This window comes from Pseudopipra pipra, chromosome 2, assembly GCF_036250125.1.
Source record: "Pseudopipra pipra isolate bDixPip1 chromosome 2, bDixPip1.hap1, whole genome shotgun sequence".
NCBI classification, from domain to species: Eukaryota; Metazoa; Chordata; class Aves; order Passeriformes; family Pipridae; genus Pseudopipra; species Pseudopipra pipra.
The window spans coordinates 8,940,260-8,947,215 of NC_087550.1; positions in this window are offsets into that span (position 1 = coordinate 8,940,260).

Below are 6,956 nucleotides of genomic sequence, written 5' to 3' on the forward strand. Positions count from 1 at the left end.
CTTTTGGATCAAACTAAACCAAAGCATGAACTTTGTGAGCTCTCCTTTCATCCTTCAGCCGTGGTGTTCAGTCCATGGGATCAGTCTAGAGCCAGACCAAAGGAAAATGCAAGAATGACAACCGTTGTGTCTGTTGGATCTTCACACCATCTGCTTTTCCACCCTGAAGTTCTCCACTGTGCAGTTTACCTTGTTAAGGAAGGCCTACAATTTTGTTCCGTGCCTAAATACATCTGCAGAGGAATATAACCAGCTCACAGTTGTACCTTGAATGCCATCCAGACTATAACTACAAATCAGTTAGGGCTATCTAGAATGGTTAGGATTACCAAGGAAAAGATGAAATCATAGATTTAGTCCTGAAATAATTGGTGGATTAGATAAGGGCAGCACAATAGAAATAAGTGGAGTTAAAGTTGACTATGCCATCTGCAAAGTTGGCTCACAGGCTCATATTACCAGTCGATGCTGGAAATAAAATTGCAATGCATTAATAACCTGCTTCTTAGGATCCCTATAAATACACTGAACAAAAATAAAACAGCAATATTTTTAAGCACTTAGTCTGTAGTTACTATTAAGATAAACTACTTTCAGTCAGCTCTGGCCCATTATGTGTGTAAAATAGTGATCAGCCCTGACAATCACACCACATTTCAAAATTCTGCCAAGTTCCCTGGGTTTTAACCACGCACAAAACTTCTTCTTGTGATTATAACTATTTTCCATAATCTTTCAGAGGGATCTAATAAAAAAATTTAGTCATTAAAGTTTGTTATCATATTTTTTCCCTCGTGTACATTTAATTTGAAAACTTGACAATTTAAACTTGCATTTTAATAACCTAAATTATGCAGCATGAGATACACTAGTTTTCATCAAAAAGTTCCAAGATTGATAACCTGCCTCTTATTTTATTGTCAGTAGAGAGTACAGACAAAAGCATATCACATTTCCCATTACAACATTTGAAATGCCTCTGAAAAATAATTAGTGTTACTATGGCATTCATGAGATTCCAGATTCCTGAAGTTACACTAGTTGCTTGCATTGAAAAAGGAAGAGCTTTCTGGCTAACCCTGTACAACTGAAGGGTCCCACATTATCTTGTGAATCCAGATAGCTCTCTCCTCCCTTCCTTACGTATTTCCAGCCAGAATGCTCACAGCCTTTTTCTTATTTGGTCTCCAAACGTTTGTGGTACCTGTGATGTTTCAAATGCATGGTTTCCATTCCATGGGGCCAGATTGCTCTGCCAGGCTGAAGGGCCAGGGCAAACACATTTTCCAATTTCCAAGCTGTTTGTTTTGGTAATTCTAGACAGAGAGGTTCTGAAATTGGTATACACTCATTTTTGTGTTTACCAAAAGGCTGTTTCAGATCAGAATTACTCCCACAGCTCTCAACTTGCCAGAGTCCACATGTGCAACATAATGTCTAACGAAGGATCAGAAGAGGAACTCCAAATATTTACTAAAGAAATAATAAAGAAATGAAAAAATAGCACCCCAAACTCAACATTTTTAGGACACTACAGACTTCATTCAACTTAAGAAATAGCTCTTTCTATATAATAATTAATTAGGGATGCAGGGGAAAGTGTTGTCTCAAAGGTAATTTTAGGAAGAAAACTGGGAGAAAAAGCAGCTTTTAAACTATGTAGAATGGTGATAGCTTTGACTGCATCTTTCACATGAAGAGAGCCCTCAAACTGAAGGACATTTGAGAAACATAGTGGTTTCATGTTACTATGGTAAACTAAACTACAATCAAGGAGATGCCTTGGGTTAGATATTTTGGTTACTAATTTGCAGTGCATTGTCACAAGTTCTCTGAGGTTATTAACATTGTTGTCTAATCTCCGTAAGAGTGGTGCCTTGAAGACTCAGACGAGACCAAACGCACCGTAGGCATTTTAGGAGTGCTCTTGTAGTCACTCTCACATAAATACCAGTGGAACAGAACGAAAGAAAATGATAAAGAATTGGAAAACCAGTTGCTCTGAGTCAAACAGCACAGGTGTGCTGCCTTGTGTTGGTCTGAGGGTACCCTCGGGCCTGCTGTACCCCCGACACCCCACACACACCATCTGGAGGCAGCCAAGCCACACTGCCAAAAGTGGCTCACTTGGAGCAGCTGCTCAAGGCTTCCCTCTCTCCAAGATCCAGGACACCAGCGAGGTCTGCAGCTTGAAATGGGCTTCTATCCAAAAAATCTTGGATTCTAATGTCTTCTGGATCAACCATCTATTTCTGGGAGAATAGCCAGGGTGAATAAACCCAGATCCCCTCTCAGCCCAGTGGCTCAGTGTCCAGAGTACATTTTTTCCCCCAATAAATATGTACTCTACAGAAATAGTTGCCATAGTTCAAAAACTTTACCATTATAAAGAAGTGAGTTAAATCCCCTTCCAACATTTTTGTATTGTCATAAGTTCGTGCAAGCAGCAAGAGCTAGCAATATGAAATCTTCAGTGGGACCACTATCTTTATAAAAATTATGTACAAAAGAGAAATTTCATTCTCCAGGTAATTCATGTCTGACTTACACTTTTTATTATCTCTTGGTAATTTTTTCTCTCATCAGGACAAGTTTCATTTGGTATATCATGTATCATATTTTAAATAACGAATTTTAATGCATGATATCCAATACCACATTCATTTTTTCTAAGTAAGACTAGGGAATCTAAAGCTATACAAAGTCTTAGTTATATCCAACTTCAGCACAACTCTGTTTAGATGTGAAAAGCCCCATCTGGTATGCAGAAATCAAGGGTACATACAGGAATACTCACATTTGCGTGAGGTACTAAACTGAATGCAATAATTGTCTAAACCATTCAGCTTTTCTGAGAGTACCCAATTCAGCCAATCAACCTTTGCCATCAACTGTGATCAACATGTAGTACAAAATTTAAAGTTGTTGGACTCCAGAATCCTGACCCATTATCTGTCTGAAATATTTTATCTGGTTTAGATAAAATAATGAGCACACTTCCTTTTGGATGAAAGCCACAAGATCAACTCAGCCAGCCCTAAGACCAAGAGCTTCCAACCCCAGGCTGCATTTCTCAGCCTTTAGAGTCCTTTCTAACCACTGCAATCCCGTGCTCAGGGTGAGGAGCACACGCAGGATGCTGGAAGAGATTGGTGCATATATGTGGATTTTCACCAACCTCAGAGGAGTCACCTCATCTAAGCCACCCAAGGCACACAGAGTTATGCTTTTTCAAGATGTGCAGGTGCATTATGATGAGCTTCAGAGAGGTACCCCTCTGGGATTAAGGCTCCCTCCACTGTTTTGGAATTATTGGTGCTCAGATGTGCTGTTTGTCACAAGTCAGAGGCTGTGTTAGTGGCTGCCCTGTATTTAATGACCGTGTGTTAGCTGCCAAAGTCCACCACATAGGCTTTCAGAATCTTCTGCTTACTTAACTCCTTGCATATGCAAAGTCAGGCTTTTGGCATGCCCAGAATATTTTTCCCCTTTGAGCCAAAAACTACCCAGGTTTTCTTCAGACAAATTATTTTTCCAGCTGGCAGAACCTGAGGATTTTGACCATCTGAGCAGAAAGTCTGGATGCCCCAAAGTGCCAGACAAATGCCACTGTAGATTCTAGATCAACTTAGAGCAAATGTGCTCTGAGTTCAGCATGTCTTAGATGTGCTGGATACCACACAGATTAAATCTGACACATTCTGGGATTGCCGAGCTCAGCAGATGCACAGCCCGGTAGGTCTGCAGACATTTTAAAGTTTATAAACAGAAACAGGGAGAATGCCACTTACATTATTTGAATCTGTATTCTCTATCTTCCAGGGAAGGTGTTCCAGCAATGAGTGACAAGTATTCAGGAGTGATCAGAGGCTCTCCCTTTCAATGCTAGAAATAGTTCTGTTTGTACTGAATAATTAACTAATAACTGAATCAGAAAATGGGAGGGGGGAAGCCAGAGAGGATGTTACTTCTTAGCCTGATGGTAAGGGAAAATAAAAAAGGGTACTGCCATGATCTGCCATCTTTTTTGTAAGAAAGCATCAGACAGATTTGCTTTGACACACAGCGGGTCTGGCCATGAGGGCAAGACGGTGGAGGAAACCTTTCTTTGTGTATTGCAACACAGCTGATCAGAGCTAAATCCCCATCAGCATTAGGTGCTGTGAGGCACACTCACAAAGACATCTCATTTGAGCAGTTTTACTTCTAATAGTATAGACCTTCAGTGAGCTATTCAATGCCTTTTGAGGGGCTGGGTAAGCACCTTGCTCTTATAAAACCAAATGTGAATGTATTATTCACATATCATGGTGACTCTAGACACTCACCTGAAAGGATAGCAGGTTTCTACAGATGGGACAGAGTCCTGAGCTCAAGTGCCTTGAATGCCAAAACATCCACTAAGCAACAGAACTAGATCATGGATTATCTTTAGCTTTGTAGACGGAGAAATAAAATCCCCAAAACAAACAAGAACAATTCGTATGATATAAGGAAAATAGAAAAAAAAAATCATAGAATTTACATCAAGTGGCAGCTGTTTTGAACTGTCTGGATTCCCTTCAGATTTTCTTTGAGCATTTAAAGACAAAAAAATGAAATTGGAATTAGATGTTTATGATGATTTTAGTCTCTGATCCATGAAAGCACTGAAGCACCTGCTCCAGCCATACTTATTTTATCACAAACTTAATTATTTGTCTAAAGATTATATTGAATGACGACATTATTCTAGAATGGGATATTGGCTTCCCAGGGACACTTTGAAGCTGGTCAAAACTTCCAGCTGTGTTTGGTTGTATATCACTGTTCAGATTTTTCCGGTTGAATTCTGTATTGGGGAAAAATACTGTTTAAGGAATATTAAGGGGAACAACGTGGAAAAAAAAAAGGAAAGTCAAAGAGAAACAGCTTAGGCCAGTCAGTTATCCTTCCAGTTTTCCACAGTCATGTGACAGCTGATTCATACAGCTGCACCATATGGATCTGAGATTCATATAAACCACACTCTGTATTTAGCAAAACCAGAACCACCCCCTCCCTCTCCCTCACCCCAGGCCCCAAATCCAAGGGGGAAAGTATAACAAAGATAAAGGGCATTTTTAGTCCCTTTTCTCTGTCACACTTCTCCTCTTGTGAACTGGCCATAAATTTCTGCCACCATAAAAACAATTTGAGGAGTAGCCAGTGTCCTGGTGAGACATCTCTCTAATTGGAATAGGTAAGCAGATTTTAGCAAGGGGATTTAACACATCATGCCTTATTCTTTTGGCTTTGAGCTATTAGCTGAGATCTCTAAGTTTTATGCCATACCCCATTTAAGATATTTTTCATAAAACTTATTTCACATATGAATCACTAAACATTGGATTTTGAATTTGATTCTTCCCTCAGCTTCTTTTATAGATGGGAAAGCTCAAGGCTTTTCAGCTACAAATTCAGTTTTGTCCTTCCAAAAATCCTTCAAGCAAATTCAATTCAGCAGCATAAGCAACAGGCCAGATTTGAAGGAGTCACCTGCTGACAGGTGTGCATGTTGTGGTGAAGGGGAATGCTGAAGGGCCAGGAAGGGCAAAAGGAGCTGAAAACTCATATTTTTGTGATAACAGGAATGCAATAAAATCTTGAGGCTCTTCATGTGCCAGAAAGGACTTCAGGTGAGTGAGAGTCATAGTGTTATTGGATAAATGAGAGGGATTTGGAGTCCACAGCAGGTGAGGAGGAAAGGCAGAGCTGTGTGGAGAAAAGTGAATAGAGTAGGAAAGGGTTGGAGGATTTTTGGTGGAATAACCAGATAAGTGAGGGGAGAAGAAAGATCAGCTTGGGAATTTCCTCTTTGTCTTGTTATTCTCCGGTTTGTCCTGTTGCTCTTCCTCACTCAAGACCCAAATAACCCTATCACAATCCCTTGCTTGCTGCTCCTGTTGCCCCTGGGCCAGGGAGGTGGTGCAGAGCAGAGGCTTCAAGGTAATAAAGCAGCAGTTGCCCTCATACCTTGTATGTGTTGGTGCCACCAGAGAGTGGGACTGCAGGAACACAGCCATGCTGACCTACACATCCTCCAGCACAGGCAGAACAACCTTTTCCTGCTGCAGCCTCTCTCCCTAAACTGGTGCCTATGTTTCCTGTGCCGTTTGCTGGCTCTGCTCCCAGGCATAAGCTCCAGCTTCTACAAATAGACCCACTGCAATCAGTGAGACTACTCATGTGAGTAATGGCTCACAGCTGGATGCAAACAGAGTCATGAGCTCCCTGCATTTTTAGTTTTTGAATTTTAGTATTTTTCTTGTGTGGTTTTTTTCCCCCCCTTGAGAAACTGAATAAGTAAATTGCTTTTCCTAAGCTCCTCTACGTTTAGGATCCCAATGATCAGCACAGTTAAACAAATAAAAAGGAATTTTATTAAGTGAAGTTATCCCAATCCTGCTGCAAATCACAGCTTTTTTTTTGTTGTTGTTCTATCAAACTCTTTTGCTGATATAGTCTTTAAGAGCACTGAACAACTGTCCTGTGATTTCAAATCATCCTGAATTCTACTAAATCCAGTTGAGGTGTTCCGAGCTTATCAGTTCAGAGCTCTTCTCTGAGATCACACTAAACTTACTTTTCACCAGGTATCCCATTTCTGGTAGTATGTGGTTTTGGGTATGTAGTATTAGTCTCTAATGATAGTGCCTTCCTCAAAAATCACTAGAAGAAATGGATGTGATTTTCTCAGATTGTTTTATTTTTAATAATCTAAAGGAAAAAAATACAAAAATCTCATGAGAAAGAAGGAATTTTTTTGTTGAGGAACTGATTTTTAAATGCTTGTGTCTACAGTAGGACACATTTTCAAAAACTGTTCAGTGTCCAAACATTACTTTTGCTAAAAACAATGTCTAGATTTTGAGAGAATTCAAACAGTGTGCTACTGGCTACTTTACTGATGCCTTAAAATGTTTCAGGTTCTCTTG